The sequence below is a fragment of the Ziziphus jujuba genome, chromosome 9, assembly GCF_031755915.1.
Source record: "Ziziphus jujuba cultivar Dongzao chromosome 9, ASM3175591v1".
Lineage (NCBI taxonomy): Eukaryota > Viridiplantae > Streptophyta > Magnoliopsida > Rosales > Rhamnaceae > Ziziphus > Ziziphus jujuba.
The window spans coordinates 25,256,758-25,275,193 of NC_083387.1; the positions used below are offsets into that span (position 1 = coordinate 25,256,758).

At 33.5% G+C, this 18,436-nt stretch overlaps 1 pseudogene; it reads left to right on the top strand.

The window, feature by feature from the left end:
- The first annotated feature begins 11,923 nt into the window (after positions 1-11,923).
- On the top strand, positions 11,924-17,666 carry LOC107404766 (ABC transporter G family member 1-like; annotated as a pseudogene).
- The last annotated feature ends 770 nt before the right edge of the window (positions 17,667-18,436 follow it).

Sequence of the window (18,436 nt, forward strand, 5' to 3'; positions counted from 1 at the left end):
ATATGCTCAAACAAACTGCTGTTTATAATTAGGGTTGCATGAAGGCTACGAAAAAAGTGAAGCCATTCATGAGTCCGGCCCATAAAAGAAGCAAAAGTATAAAAATAAAAAGTGTTTTTTTTTTTTAAATATAAAGAAAAAAAAGTGTTGCTTTGGTATAGTTTATGTATTAATGATTAAATTTACTCAAACACAAAACCTTACCTACGGATGAGAATTAGCATTGCTACTATCCCTGCAAGTTTTAATTCAATTGCATATTATTGGTTTATGCTTTAAATACTAGTTATTTCTCGTCTAATTAACCAAAAACTATATTAAAGAACAAAAAAATAAAAATAAAAATACTAAACTGAAAATTATTTTAAAATGTTTATAAAATTAAACTCAATTTGATAAACATTTTTTTTTCTTTTGTTAAATATTACAATCCACCTATGTAAACTCTCAAACAAAAAATACAAACCAAAATCATAAATGTTACCGAATGACGGTAAGTATATATTTGTAATTTTTTTCATATTGTATTGTCCAAATTTTAGTAGGATCCCTCATTATTATTCTGTTTTATTTTTTAATAGAAAAAATTCAAAATAAAATGAAAGTGTGGTTTTATTTTCAACTTGATAATAAAATATTATCAAACTAAATTTGAGATTTCAAAAAGTTTGAACTTTTTTTCTTTTTTCTTTTTTTTTTGGGGTAAATAAAGTTTGAATTTGATAGACAGGTTGCTATTATTGTCTAAAAAAAAAAAAAGTTATTTAAAAAAGAAAATAATTAGTTTAGTTTTTCTTTTTTTCTTTTTTCTTTTTCTTTTTTTTTTTTACATGAACAGTTAGTGCGGTTTGTTTAATAAATATCTGTAAAAATAAAAATAAATGAAAAGTGTGAGTCAAATTCGCTCATATTCCTCATTAGATATGAAACGGTAACCGACTATGCGGTGGCAACAAGGAAAAGCAATACAAACTACAAATACCGAATAAATTCTTCTTCTTTTTTTTTTTTTTCTGAATTTCATCGAGTTGTACCCTAGGCTTTCATTCTGAATTGGATTTAAAATAATTTGTATTCTGAATAATTTTATCGTTGGGGTTAGTATCTTTTGGAAATCGAAAATTGTATTGGTTCGTAGTCGAACCAGAATTTGAGTTGGAAGTTGGAACCCTTTCGTTTTTTATTTTACTTTATTTTTTTTAAAGAACTTGTGTATAAAGTTGCAGCAAGACTAAATGTGCAAAATGATGGTTTTTCATTCATGCATGTCTGTAATATGAAACAACACAATATTTATGAATTGATAATAGTGCAGTGTTGGACCAAGGATTATTTAAGTGTAGTTTTCTCTTTGACATTAAGTCATTCCTTAAACCCAAGGTGCAAGTATTGACAGTGTTAGGGGAGAAACCAATAAATGTTCCATAAGCATTCAGAGTATTACAAGTCTTTCGACTATGTACTGTTTTTTTGTGACAGCAATTCTGTATTGCATTTTTGAAGTAAAAATGGCGTTCATGCATTTATATCTTCTGTCATTGTCATATTCTAAGTAAAATTTCATGTCTCATTTGTGTCTATAGTTGTGAAACATTTTAACTGATATGCATCCATATTTTGCTAAAACAACTGACTATACGAAACAATATACAAGATTTTGACAAAGGCTGGTGAGGCATTGCCTAAGATGGCACATGTACAGGAGCCCGTGTGAAAGGTGCATTAGTTGCATTGCAGAGGACAATAGTTCCATTCACTTGTGATACCTTTCTGGTTTTCTCATGGGGGAAGCTTTGAATTCTTTGCTCTGAAAAATTTCCTAGCTTGTATTTTGTGTTGCTCTCTAATCTGTGTTTGGTATTATCAGGGCGGTCTCAACAATTTCTGAGGCACTAGGCAAAATATTTGAGGCTTTAATTAAATATTATTTTTAATAAAATAGATTTTTTATATAATTTTTTTTTTTGGTTTTTTTTTAATGTAAAGTTACTAATCCAATTTTCATATTCAAGATTTGATAATAATTTTTTTTTCAATTGATAAAATTGTTAAATTGTTTAAGACATAATTGAACATAAATAAGATTTTATTAATTTTAATTTTGTAAAACTTTTTTCCACTGAAGCTAAACTAGTACAAAATAATAAATCCATGCAAAGTGAAAAGAATTTAATTTTTTTTTATAGAGTTTAATATCTCAAGTACTATTTTTTATTTATGATTTTATTTTTCCTTTTAAACTTTTAGTTATTAAAATAAATTTAATCAAGTTATGCAAATTAATGTCAGGACCCGTCCAGAATTCCTTCCCCGGAACCCTACACAAGCCCTGATCCCAGGGAAATACCACCGAACCTTCCAACGGAAAATCCGGCAGCATCTTCCCTAAGGGTAGGACTAACCAAAAATTACCTGCACTGAAAACACACTTCAAAAAAAACATCCCCTTATTCCTCCCACAGACTACAAATTGTTCCACAAATTTCAGCACTTCAAAAAAAACAGTAAATCAATGCATAAAAAACAACTACACATCCAACACAGTATACAGAACATTATACAACAAATGTGGAATTTATAAAATGATAGATAAAGAAGCAATACAAGGTCGAGAGGAAAAAGGGAAGAAAAACTTCTTGAACCTTCAGCAACGAACTGAGACGTTGGGCTCGCGCCAGACAATCAACGTCTCTAACCTGGACCTAGGGGAACGGAATTTAAGAGTGTGAGATGCTAATCATCTCAGTGAGTGACCCTATTTACTATACAATATAATACCACGGTAATAAGTAGATAAATAATAATAAATTAGAAATAATAATTTCTCTCAAAACCCTTACAATTCTTTCGGTTGGAAAAGTTCCCTTTTTAAAACCTTTTCACAAAACCCTTTGTTCCTATTCCCCGAAAACCAAGACATCAATTAATTCACTAAATATCAAATAGAATATAATAAGTCAAGCATCCGACAATTTTAATTTAAAAGAAATTAATTTATTGAATAATTAAGTAAAGAGAAAATTAAATCAATTTAAGATCCCCAACCAAATAAATACCAGAACAGTAATAATTATAATTTTAATTCCAATACAGTTTCCAAACATTTTATTTTTAAAACACAGTTCTGAAAATCATTTGATGCACCCACTATATACCAGTGGCGCCAACAGTACCCAGCGTCCCGAGGTACCGCCAGACAGGAGGTTATAGAAAGAAACCGGCATACGGTCGCGTGGCGTCCCACTGTGCCGCTGCTAACCTGGTGTCCCGGCCATGGGGGGTGGCCTACCCTCATCCGATGGCAACCACAGGATAACCTCATAATATCACCTGCGCGCTACTCACACCCACCTGCGCGCTAATCATAATATCACCTGCGCGCTACTCGCACCCACCTACGCGCTAATCATATCCGTGTGCACAATATCCATATCACATATAAACAGAACACCAGTACGTGCACGGTGCATCTAAAAATCATAAAATCCACAAATTTAAATTATATAACAAATTTCACATTTTGCATAAACATAGCGGGCATAGTCCATCCGCTTGAACCCGGAAATTCTCCGTAATTTCTTTATAATCAATACCATAAATTCCATGATTTTCAAATCCACCAACTCTCAAATCCATCAATTCAAATATTCACATTTTCCCAATAGCATAAATAAATCTCGAAATATAATAATTAAATCTCATAATATTCCATGGGCATATTTTATAAAAATTGAAATCACCAACATAACCAAATATTTTCTTTGAAATATTTAAAAATCAAATCATGCCCAATTTAATATTAAAACCACAAGAATTTCAAAATTCTCAAATCCATAAAATAATTTCACATGGCATAAATTTGTAAATTGCACATTTTCTTAAATCCAATAAATTCACAAATAATTCTACAATAAATCAAATAAATATTTGGCACATAGAAATTAAATTCCAAATATTTAAATCACACATAATATATTCACCAATTAAATTTCCAAATTAAATTGAAGGTGGGTCACTCACCTTAAGCACGCAATTAAACCATGATCCACCATGGGATCAATTTCATGACTCACCCGTGCTCCTAAGACACAAAATTCACAGACAGTCAAATAAATTAATATTTTAATCGGGTAAATAATATCCAGTACCCGGGGGGTCAAACACAAACTTTAACCAAAATGGTCGAATAATATACCGAATCGAAGCTCGTGGAACAAGGATTACCAATCCGATCTCCATCAACCCCAATTCTGCCGGAGGTGGCCGGAATTTGGTCGGGAAGCTTCGGCCGGTTTTAATCTTGAGGAATCTTTCAAACGGTGGGGATTTTGGGCAAACTAACCCCGAAAATGGACTCAGAGGGGTCAAAAATAGTGGGATAGAGGTATGGGACGGGCTGGGTTGGTCGGAAACGGCGAAAATCGCCGGAAAAATTTCACCTCGCCGCCGCGACTTCGCCGGCCCGATCTGGGCGCGTCCAGCGGCGGCTGGCCAGGAAATTTCGTGGCTGAGGTCGCGGCGGGATGGGCTACACCGGTGGCCAGCGCGTGTGGCGTTCCGGCGACTGTAATCCGGCCAGACGGTGGTCAAACAGAGAAAGGGAGAGAGTCAAAGGAGAGAGAAAGGAAGAAAAAATTTCTGCATGTTTTTGTCTCTCGGCTCGGGGAAGAAGAAGGAAAGGAAAAGAAATAAAAAAAGAAAAAAAAAGAAAGAAAAAGGTGTTTTCCCACGCAGGGAAAAGAAAAGAAAAAGAAAAAGAAAAAGAAAAGAAAAAGGAAAAGAAAAAGAAAAAGGAAAATAAAAATAATTAAATAATTATACAAAAATATTATTATTTAAAATAATAATAAAAATAATTTGATTTTACACATGGTTGACATGTGGCTTCTCCACATGTTGACACATGGTCACCTTCATTAAGTCACATGTGGCACATCGTTACGCGTTTAAAAATAATATTAAAATAATACAGTATTTGAAAAACTTTACAGGTCCATAACTTTCAAACCACATGTCCAAATCGGACGTGCCGTTAGTCTATGGACTCGTATCGACGAGCACTTCACAACCATGCATGAGTCAAAGCTCAACCTTGCATGAATAAAAAGTCAACTCCGGCACCCCTTGAACAGTTTGGACCTCAACTTGTTTTGCTCATAACTTTCAAACCGTAGCTCCGTTTTCAATGTGCTACCAGTCTACGAACTCGTGCCAACGTGTACTTCGTAAGGGTACCTCAGTCAACCTAGAATTCCAACCGGAACAAAAAGTCAACTTTTGACCCCTTAGGTCAACGGTCAACGGTCAACCTCGGTCAACGTGCAAAAATTCCGACATGGTTCAGGACGGGGTGTTACATTAAGATATAAAGAAAAAAATGAAAATGAAAGCAGAAACTATAGAAATACAAAGTCTAGTTTTTTCATGAATAGCAAGAACAATTTGTAAATAACTAAAATCATGAGTTCAAAGAAAACAAAAAAGAAAAATTAAAAATATTATGAGAATGAATAATATAAATTCATTAAAATAAATATTAACTTACAAGCTTACCTTTATTTTAGAACTATTTGGATCAAAATTAAAAAATTATATAGGTTGGATATCAAAATTAGACAAATATAAAAGATGAGTAAATAAGAAAAGATATTAATAAGTGAGCTAGATGAGAAAAAATGCATAAACAAATGAGACAAAATGTATAAACAAGAAGAGTATTTAACATTTTTTTTTCTTTTTGTATCATTAAAATCTAATCAATTATGAAATATAAAATGTTAAATTGGATTTAATTGGTATTATTTTTCAAAAATAAAAATAATTAAAGATAATTATCACAATAAATAATCAATTAGAATCCATTAAAAAAACAAATAATCACTTGCAGATAATTTAGAATTCATTTTTAAGTAAAAAATTTTATATTTTCAAAATAAATAATAATTATATTCTATTCAATAAATTATATATATATGTATTTATTTTTTTTTTTTTATAGCCCCATAAACATGGCCCTAGGCATTGGCCTTAGTGGCCTATGCCGGAAGCCGGCCCTTACTGCAATCCCTGTTTTTTTCTTCTTTAGTGGCTGATAAAATTGACATTTTTGCTTCTTTAGTGGCTGATACCGAGAATACCCACAACTTTGGCTAGGATGTTAAACCTGGCCTGTACGCGCAGCTTTTACGGAGTGTTAAAGACGTCAAAGTCCATGCTCCATAAATGCGAAATTTATACAGTATGCAATTAGAAAAAAATGAGAGGGGTGGAAATATTAGACGATTTGAATTACTTGTTTCCAAGTATTAGTTGTATCTTATAGGATAGAGGTTCGTAATTAATCCTGCACTCTTATTAGCTTTGCTTAAAGTTGCTGTTCGCTTGAGCACCTACACTTTGTGCAACACTGAAGAACAAATTGAAATCAATATATTTATTATGAGTTCTAAGCAGGTAATTGTTATGATGTTTTTGAGTGCTAATGTAATGTGGATAATGGGAACAAATAGTTAGGACAAAGAAAACAAAGTACTTTTTTAGTGTTGGTCCTCATTACTCATTATCCAGGTCATGTTTGAGTCTTACATGAATGGCAAATGGAAGTTTTATTTTAACAAAATGGGATTGTGTATTTGGTTAGAGATCTTTGTTCATGACATTGAATTCAATCAGATTATATTGCCTAATATAATATATGTTTTGCATGTTTATACTGAGCTAAACTTAGTGGACTAGAAGTTTACATTTAGTTTAATGAATATTTGTTACGAAATATACAAGTAGTGTAATGAGATATTAAACATGAGATTCAATTGAAAGTTGGGATCTGGTATGAAAAACATAATAACAATGGCCACCTAAAACTGTTATCTAAAAGAAGCAACAATATAGGATTTTGATAAAGAAAATATCCTTAAGAAAATATCCTTGAGATAACCTCTCAGCACCTCATTTTCATGGTCAGGGAGGAGAAAATTTTCACAGACGTACATGGGAAACCATGCAAAACAACCAATGGTCAAAATCCATACAGGAGCACTGGACTAGTGGAGGAAACCATGCAAAACAACGAATGGTCAAAATCTATTATCTGATTCTGGACTAGTGAACTGGACCAATCGTCTAACTTTTCGCTTTATGCAGTTTGCGCATATGTTGTTCAGCCAAGTGAGCTAGAAAGTATAGAAGAGAAGTGTGGTTTATTTATCTTTATTTTTAGGAGACTATGCGTATTCTTTTCTATTGATACCCCTTCATTAAGAGATTTTTTTTTTTTTTGTGTAATATTTAAGAGAAGTTTCTTGTTAGATCATTTTCTAATGAGAGATAAAATTAGGTGGTTTTTAAGTCATTTATTTTTATATTGTTAGAATTAGGTGATCTTTATATAATTTATTTTTATATTGTTTTTTAACAAACTATTTTGATATGTGACAAAAATAGAATAAAGGAAAAATATCATGCTCACAACTAAATTGTCGTGGAGCAATCTTTTCTTTTTTAAATAAAAATGCAATCTTTAGCTGCTGTGGCTCGTTCGAATCTTTTTTTTCCTTTTTATGATTACTGTTTGAATCCTATCCAACGAAAAGAATGTGTATGACATGAAATGACCTTCTAGAATTTAAATTTCTCGTAAGGAAATTGGCAACCTCTTACAATTATAAAACATTAGAAGACCAAATGCATAAATTCCCTTAAACTACCACCTATTTCTAGAAACCCCTAAAATTCAAAAAAAAATTTAAAAATAACTGTCAGGACCCTTCCAGAATTCCTCCCCGGAACCCTAGACAAGCCCTGATCCCAGGGAAATATCACCGAACCTTCCAACGGAAAATCAGGCAGCACCTCCCCTAAAAGTAGGACTAACCAAAAAATTACCTGCACTGAAAACACACTTCAAAAAAATTCATTCCCTTATTCCTCCCACATTACTACAAATTGATTCAATAAATTTCAGCACTTCAAAAGATAACAGCAACTCAGTGCAATAAATAAAAACTACACGTTCAATACAGTATACAGAGCATTATACAGATAAATGTGAAATTTATAAAATGACAGATAAAGAAGCAATACAAGGTCGAGAGGAAAAAGGGAAGAAAAACTTCTTGAACCTTCGACAACGAACTGAGACGTCGGGCTCGGCCCGGACAATCAACGTCTCCAACCTGGACCTAGGGGAACGAAATTTAAGAGTGTGAGATGCTAATCATCTCAGTGAGTGACCCTATCTACTGAACACCTTTAATATAATAATATACCAAATAAAAGGATTTAATTAATCAATACCGAACAATTAAATAAATAAACAATTGAAATAATAATTTCTCTCAAAACCCTCACTATTCACTCCGTTGGAAATGTTCCCCTTTTAAAACAATTTCACAAAACCCGATATTCGTACTTCCCGAAAACCAAGGGACCAATTAATTTAATAAACAACAAATAAATAAATAAATAAATACCCCAAATATAAATAAACTGCAATAAATTATAATAAATAATTTTGTACTTTTTGGGGTTTGAAACTTTATTTAAAAATTACACTTGACAATTATATTTGACGCACCACACCATATACCAGTGATGCCCTCTGATATCCAGCGTCCTGAGCACCGACTAGCGGGGGGTTAAAGAGATAAACTTGCAAACGGCACTTCGGCATCCCGACAGTACCGCTGCTGAAACCATCATCCCAGCCAAGGAGGGGGGGGGCTGTGCGCAATAACAAACTTGCCTGCCCACAGTCCAATGGCAACTCACGGGTGAAATAATAATACTTGCGCGCTGAACCACATATACATATACCAGAACACCAATACTGTCTGAATGCGCCTAAAATAATTATTAAACCAACCGTACCGTTTTCCAAAACTACCATGGAAAATATACCAAATTTTCACACTTACCATCCCACATATTTTTATTTAACAAACCGGTACGAAAACATCGATAACAAATAAAACCATACCTTTTCTCGTAGTACGAGATTCAACAATTGAAATACCGCGGGCATAATTTATAAAATTAAACCACCAACTCAAACAAATATTTTCATAAAATATTTAACCCAATTATGCCCGAAAAATAATATAAAATCCAAACACTACGAATTACTGAAAATACTTGCTTATGTGTAATAAATATCATTTAACCATGATAATAAAAATCGGGGATTTCTTGATAACCCAAAAATTCCATTTAGCACCAATGGGTAAATATATATATAAAATAATATTTTTCCCGATTGTATTTAAAATACGCCACATGAGCACAAATTACAGATATCAATCTAATACCACATAAATACAATTAATTACCCCAAAAACATTTTCAAAGGTGGGTCACTCACCTGGAGCACGCAATTAAACCATGATCCACCATGGGATCAATTTCACGACTCACCAGTGCTCTTAGAACACAATTCACACACAGTCAAATAAATTAATATTTTAATCGGGTAAATAATATCCGGTACCCGGGTGGTCAAACACAAACGTTATCCAAAATTGACAAATAATATGTCTATGGAAAGCTTGTGAGATGAGGATCACATTACCGACCTCCATTGAGTTCAATTCGATCGGCGGTGGCCGGAATTTGGTCAGAAAGATTCGGTCGGTTTTAATCCCTTCGTATCTTGCAAATCGACAGGAGTTGAGTTAATTGGAGCTCAGAATCGGAATCAGAGGGTCCAAATTAGTGGGAAAGGACCGGTTGCACGACCGGTGGCTACCGGAAAATGGCCAAACCAGTGGCACACCGGCCGCCGGCTATGGAGGCCGATCCCCGCGCGTCCGCTGGCCATTCGGACGGATATTTGGCCGCCGGTGTCGCCCAGCTACGGGCTTTCACATCAGTCGGCGCATGAGTGGTTCCGGTGGCCGGAAAATGTTCAGCAAGGAGAGAGAGAGAGAGACGGCGGTGGGAAGGAAGAAAGAAAGAAAGGAAGAAGAAGAAGAAGAAGAAGAAGAAGAAAAGGAATCGGGCCCCGCTGGCCTTTTTTCCCATGTGGGGAAAGAAAAAAAAAGAAAAAAGAAAATAAAAAGAAATAAATTCAAATTAATTAAATAATCAAATAATAATATTATTATTTAAAATAATAATAAAAATAACTTGATATTACACATGGTTGACATGTGGCTTCTCAACATGGTGACACATGGTCACACTTATTCAGTCACACGTGGCACATCGTTACGCGTTTAAAAAAAAAAAAATAATACAGTATTTGAAAAACTCTACAGGTCCATAACTTTCAAACCACATGTCCAAATCGGACGTGCCGCTAGTCTACGGACTCGTATCGATGAGCACTCCACAACCATGCATGAGTCAAAGCTCAACCTTGCATGAATAAAAAGTCAACTCCGGCACCCCTTGGACAGTTTGGACCTTAACTTGTTTTGCTCATAACTTTCAAATCGTAGCTCCGTTTTCAACGTGCTACTAGTCTACGAACTCGTGTCAACGTGTACTTCGTAAAGGTACCTCAGTTAATCTAGAATTCCAACCGGATCAAAAAGTCAACTTTTGACCCCTTCGGTCAACAGTCAACAGTCAACCTCGGTCAACGTGCAAAAATTTCCGACATGGTTCAGGACGGGGTGTTACAATAACTGTCATTATTAATATAAAGGGGACTACTAATACGTTTTTTTCAGCTACTAGTCAAAAAAATAATGCTACCTTTTTATTTGTTTTTTCTTTGAACAATATAATCATAACTACACTGAGAAGATAAAATATGCAATACATGTTTTAAAATAGGAACTTGACTATGAAATTCATTTTAATAAGCTTTTTTTAAAAAGAAAAATGGATAAAATTAAAAATCATTAAAATGTGGTGATCAACTCTGTAGTAGCCCAAGCCACCCGCATGAGATATTGTCCGCTTTGGATTCCGCCCGCACGGGTTTAAAACTCATATTAAGTGAAATATATCCACACCCGCTTATAAGGCCTGCTTCGTTCTCCTTTCCAACCGATATGGAATCTCAAAATCCACTCCCGGATGCTGGACCCCACCGATCCGAGTACTGGCTCTGATACCAACTGTAACAGTCCAGGCCACCTGCATGAGATATTGTATATTTTGGGCCCCACCTGGATTTAAAATGCATCATGCATCCACACCCCCTTATAAGGCCTGCTTCGTTCTCCTTTCCAACCGATATAGAATCTCACAATCCAATCCCGGATGCTGGGCCCCACCAATCTGAGTACTGGCTCTGATACGAACTGTAACAGCCCCAGCCACCCGCATGATATATTGTACATTTTGGGCCCCGTCCGGATTTAAAGTGCATCATGCTTCGTTTTTCTTTCCAACCGATATAGGATCTCAAAATCCACCCCTCTTGCGGTCCAGCATCCTCGCTGGCACATCGATCCGGGTCTGGCTCTGATACTAACTGTAACAGCCCAGGCCACCTGCATAAGATATTGTCCGCTTGGCGTCCCGTCCGCATGGGTTTAAAACGCATCTCAAGGGAAAGGTATCCACACTCCCTTATAAGGCATGCTTCGTTTTCCTTTCCAACCGATGGGATCTCACAAACTCTCTCCCTTCCTCTGCTCAGTCTGCATAAATTTCAAAGATAGGGTGATTAATTAACCATAAACTAGAAAATAAAAATACTACTTAACGACACGTGTAGGGATTTAATTTAATCAATAGATTTTCCTACTACAATATGTGAAGACCGTGCGATTCATGAACAGTATACCTGTCCGTACAGAAGTTAGTCCTAACAGTTTCCAAAACCTCAGTTGCCGTGAGAAAAACGTTTGCTCTTGAAGCTTGACAATCAATTGCATGCCTGCCTATGACCATGTTCCCTCAAAAAAGAAAAAAAAAAAAAAAAGAAGAAAATTCTTGTCAAATTTTAATTGGAAGTAACCTATTACCTCTTTCAGACATACGTACTCCACATATGAAACGTGTTCTATCTTTGTTTTATATAAATATATTGAGGTAATCGGATGTCTTTAATACAGCTTTAATAAAAAGACAAGGAGGTACTTGCTTCTGTTAGTTTTTCTTTCATATTTTTTCGGAGTACAAACATGGCTGATAATTTAGAGATTAGAGCAGCATTGGAGATGGAAAGAGTGAACTACAACAACAATAATAATCATGATAAGGCAGTGGAAGAAGGAGTTTATTTGACATGGGAGGACCTTTGGGTGACAGTTTCAAAAGGAAGGAATAGCAGCAAAGCAATCCTCCAAGGTCTTACTGGCCATGCCAAACCAGGAGAGCTCATGGCTATAATGGGTCCTTCCGGCTGTGGCAAATCCACACTTCTTGATGCTTTAGCAGGTGAATTTTGTTGTTTCCATCAAGTATTTATTTTATATTTTTCTTTTTCTTTTCTTTCTTTTTTTATTCTATATTTTCAATCTGGAAGTGAGGATTGAAAGTATAAAAAAGAAAACTGCGTATACTGACACACCATCTCTATTTCTCTGCAAATACTTTTAAACGTCTTTGTTTTTGTATGTCTTACTCAATAATCTTCAAATTTAATAAATAATTCAACAAAATTCCCCCTTCCATGTTAATCAAGTTTTTGAACAATGATTTTGGGATTTTTTTCTTTTTTTAATATCATTTCACCCTTTACATAATTTCTTAAAACAATGATATATCATCTCCTATTTTGTTGATTTATTCTTTTCTTGGACATTCTTGTGTGTTTCTTTTTCCCTAATTTATTTTTTGTTCTATTAAGTAGTTAATTAAGTAGGAGATTACATTATAATCTCATAATTGCAACCAATAAAATGTCCATATGTTATCTTTGTTTCCTCAACATAGAAATGATAATAAATATATTTCCATATATATATATATATTGCAAAAACATTTTCATATATATTTAGAGTTATAAGCAATATCATAATAAATATATTTAGGTAATAAATCATTATTTATTTATATTTTTAAAAAATACTATTTGTCATCATTGATAAATAATAACCAATGAGATGTACAATTTAAATGGTTATCATTAAAAAATTTATTTTTAGAATTTTAAAATAAAAAATAAATTTAAAATTTACTATATAAGATGGTGATCATTATCAATGGTAATATTTTAACTAGTGCACTTCATTAATTACAAGATTTTTTTTTTCTTTTTCATTTTGTTAGCTCTATTAATTTATATACAGTTTTTAGTTTAGTGCTGTCTGTTTTCTTTTTCTTTTTTTCTTTTTTTTTTTTTTTCCCTTTGATAAAGAGGTAGCGATTATGCTTTCCTGTGATAATCTCATATTGTTCCATATAGGTATTTTACCGAGTGAACTAAAATTTTGTTCCAATTTTTTTTTAGTAGCATTTGCAAACAAGTTAATTTTTAAATCATTATGTCTATGCATATGTAAGTTTATGGTTGATATTGTTTTTTTTTTTTTTTAATAATAATAACAATAAGAACACAATAACAACAACAATAATAATAATAATAATAATAAAAAAGAAATGCTTAACTTTGATATTTATTTAAAAAAAAAAAAAAGAACAAGAACGTATCACGGACTCAGGTCTATGATGTCGATTACTTGACAATTCTTCCAACTTTTTTGGATAATGACAATTCACTAGCGGCTATTACTAAAAACCAAAAAAATAAAAAATCATTCTATCCTTATACATTACCACGTGTAACATCATAGTTTACTACATAGAGTCTACAAAATAATTATTAAATATTTGATTATATCAGATTATCTATATAAGATTCATATATAAGTTTTTCTCCATTAATGGGATGCATGTTTATATGTCAATTGTTTATTTTATTTTATTTTTTACCTTTTGATGATTGAGTGATTTAAATCCAAATTAACTCCATATACACATGAAGCAACATGTGGGTATAATCATTAAACTATTTTTCATAAGTATATCAATTATTAATTTGTTAAATTTACACTGTTTTTGATTTTTTAAAACCTATATGGGATAGTAATATCATATCATAAACTAATTACATACTAACATATAAGCATCATGTACTCCACTAGTAATAGTTACTCGCGAACAAATCGAATGTTTCCAAAATATATAACCCTCTTTAATGCATTCACAACTTCCACCGCAAAATCATGTGTCCTGAAGAATTTTTTTACCACAAGTTTATTCCTTGCGAACTAATTGTCTGCCACAAGTTTATAGTTTGTACGTCTGCTACCAACTATTCCTTATTTATTATTATTTTTTCTGCTTTTAGCTACTATTCCTGATTTTTTTTTTATCTTTGTACTTTAGCTACTACTCCTGAGTGTCATTGATGGAAATTTTCTAATTAATTTTCAAACGAATTCCAAGTGCAAGTATCAACCAATTCAGATTATGTTTTATCAGACAGATTACACAGGTCGTTTTTAAATTATAAATTATTTAGTTAAAATTTTTTGAGTGATAATTAGTGAGGTACAATTAAGAAAACTAATACATTCAGTGTAACCGAAAAATAGACTATTAATTAATAGTTTTAGTATTTTTTTATTTTTTTATCTATATTAAAGATAAAAAGTCATTAGATTATCACTACATTGGCATAACATGTAAGTGGAGGCCATAAATAGTAGCCTAGGAGACCCTCCTAGTGCCACTTACTTTATTTCATTTCATTTTTTTATGTGACATTTTAATTTTTTCTTTACTTTCAATGGTCTAGGACAAAGAATTGTGAAAGCCCTTCTTTTATCCATATAGCTGAGGAAATTTATAATATAACTGTATTAAGGAAAAAATTAATTTCATGGTCATTAACTAATTAATACTTTTAATTAATTGAACAAAACTCTAATTTGATTACATTTTTGCAGGGAGATTAAGCTCAAAGACAAGGCAAAGTGGGGATATTTTAATAAATGGACGCAAAAAAACACTAGCTTATGGTACATCGGTATGTACAATATCGACAGTGATTAATTATTAGATTAGACACTAATTTGTAACTCTTTGGATACTAATTTAAATAATTTATGAATTACTTAGGCATATGTAACACAAGATGATACTCTAATTACAACTCTAACGGTTAGCGAAGCCGTGTACTACTCAGCACAACTACAATTGCCGGGTTCAATGTCCAAATCTGAGAAGAAGGAGAGAGCAGAAATGACAATAAGAGAAATGGGTCTTCAAGACGCCATGAACACAAGGATTGGAGGTTGGGGATGTAAAGGACTTAGTGGTGGGCAAAAGAGGAGAGTGAGCATTTGCATTGAAATCCTAAAACATCCAAAGCTTCTCTTCCTTGATGAACCAACAAGTGGGCTTGACAGTGCAGCTTCTTACCACGTTATGAGTGGAATTGCAAGCTTGGATCAAAGAGATGGAAGTAGAAGAACTATAGTTGTTTCTATACATCAACCAAACAGTGAAGTCTTTCAACTCTTCAGTAGCCTTTGTCTTTTGTCTTCTGGTAAAACAGTGTATTTTGGTCCTGCTGCTAGAGCAAATGAGGTAATGCATATATGGGTTTTATATATTTAGCTTATTTTATTTATCTAATTGTACACTAGAATAATTTAACCCTTTTTTATATTTTTCCCCATTTTATTGTTTTTTCGTAGTCTTTCACTTTATGTAGGTTTCCTTGCCCTACTCTTCAGAATCCATCAGATCACTTCCTCAAAACCATAAACAAGGATTTTGAAAAGGTATTAATTCCTATTTTCACATGTATAACTAGCCTGTTGTGAAGTAGCATATGTATATGTTTTCCTTTGAAAATGAAGATTGCTTAAGTCTTAAATATGAATTTAATTTGAACAATTGTTCTCAAGTTTTTTTTTTTTGGACCAAGTTCTACAGGCTTTACAGAAAAACTAAAAAGCACATGCCTTGTCAATTTTTGCAGGATATTGAACAAGGATCAGGTGGGATCAGGTGGGGCAATATCCACAGAAGAAGTAATCAATACCCTGATAAAATCTTATAAAACATCTGAAACTTACCAGCAAGTTCGAAGAGAAATAGCTGAAATATCCAACACACATGTGATAAGCAAGTATCCAACACACAGATTCAACCACTAGCTCAAGGTTCAAACAGAAAATTTAATTACTAACATTATTACCCACTATATTTGCATGTAAAAATGCTCAGGATTATGGAGCTGTGGAGAAGGAGAGAAACCACGCTAGCTTTCTTACACGGTCTGTTGTTCTTACAAGGAGATCTTTCATAAAAATGTTTCGTGATCTTGGCTACTATTGGTTGCGCCTTGAAATCTATGTAGCCTTGTGTTTAGGATTGGGAACGCTCTACTTTGATCTTGGCTTTACTAATGAATCGATTCAGGTGAGAGAGGGAGGGAGAGAGAAAGAGATTGTTGCAAATTAATTATATGATCAGCAAAATTTTCCAGATTATAATATACAAAGTTCATAAACTCTTTATGATATTTCAGGCAAGAGGTTCACTCCTCATGTTTATTGCTTCGTTCCTAACTTTCATGGCCATTGGTGGCTTCCCTTCCTTTGTCGAAGATATGAAGGTATAAGATTTGGTTTTCAACTTCATAATATATGTATATTGAAATCCAAGAAGCCATTTCGTCAAAAAAATAAAATAAAATAAAATAAAATAAAAAAGGGAAAAGAAAATCCAAAGGGCCATAGAAGTTCTTATTTCTAAAAAAGATAAAATCGATCTAATATGAGACTGGCTAAATATAGCACATCTTGTCATGTTTGATTTGATTTTCTCCTTCAATCATGTTTTCCATCCACAAATGTACTCCACATGTTGTGTTAATAGAAATATTCATATATATGCATGTGCAAATTCAAGGGCCGTAAAAGTTCTTAGTTTTTAAAAATCAACATGATAAGAGACTAATTATTTGTATGGCACATATCTTGTTATGAAATCTTAACTTCTTTATCATCAGGTATTTGAACGAGAAAGATTAAATGGGCACTATGGAGCAGCTGCATTTATGATGGGAAACACACTTTCTGCCGTACCATACTTGCTAATCATTTCAGTGATTCCTCGATCACCAGCTTACTATCTCCCTGGACTTCAAGAAGGAAATGAACACTTTTTCTACTTTGTCTTTGTGCTATTTGCTTGCATGATGCTGGTTGAGAGCCTAATGATGATTATTGCAAGCCTTGTGCCCAATTATCTTATGGGGATCATAGCCGGTGCTGGAGTTCAAGGTCTTATGATTTAGGGGGCGGATTTTTCCGGTTGCCAGGAGATCTCCAAAACAATTTTGGAGATACCCACTGCACTACATTGCATTCCATAGGTATGCCTACCAAGGAATGTTCAAAAATGAGTTTGAAGGTTTAACTTTCCCTATCAATGAAGTTGGAGGGCAACCTACAATAAGTGGAGAAGAAATTTTGAGAAATAAATGGCAAGTTGACATGCGTCACTCCAAGTGGGTTGATCTTGGTATTTTGCTAGGAATGATAGCTTTCTATAGGATCTTGTTCTTGGTGATCATCAAGACCAGTGAGAAGCTGGGAAAGTTCTTGGCAATGTATCCTAAGCAAACCATAGAAGCTATAGAGAATCCCATTGCTGCACCAATGCATGGAGATCAGATAAACAATCACCAACTTTAGACCATATATATAAAATAATGTTGTGCTACATTTAAAATAATAATACAAGATGTGTATTATTAGAGCACCAGAGAAAGTGATGACAAGACCCACCCGGGAACCTTCCCAAGATCCCCTGGGTGGCCCCGCCTAATGAAGTTTCACTGGATAATCCTTAGAAAATATTCAATGGAACCTCATCTTAAAACATGGACAACAAACACAAGCGATAATAATAATAGCTCAATATGTATATAAAAATAAAAAAATAAATCCACAACAGCGTAAAATCTACAATCGGTCTACTGTACTGCAGGCCATAACTACACGCATAAGTACCATGATCTCTACTAAGTCCCATATCTAAAATGAGAGCATTCTAAGAGTATCAACGAAGTCCAGGAGTACAAATAAGTAATAAATAAATCTAGAAGATAACAGTAGATAAAGGAAAGATAAATATGGCTGCTATAGTGTCAGGACCCGTCCAGAATTCCTTCCCCGGAACCCTAGACAAGCCCTGATCCCAGGGAAACCCTACCGGACCCTCCAATGGAAAATCCGGCAGAGCCTCCCCTAAGGGATTTACTTACCACAAATTACCTGCACTAAAAACACACTTCTATAAACACCCCCTTATTTCTCCCGCAAACTACAAATTGTTCCACAAATTTCAGCACTTCAAAATAAAATAACAGCAACTCAGTGCAATAAAGATCAACTACACGTCCAATACAGTATACAGAGTATTATACAACAAATATGGAATTTATAAAATGACAGGTAAAGAAACAATACAAGATAGAGAGGAAAAAAGGAAGAAAAACTTCTTGAACCTTCGGCAA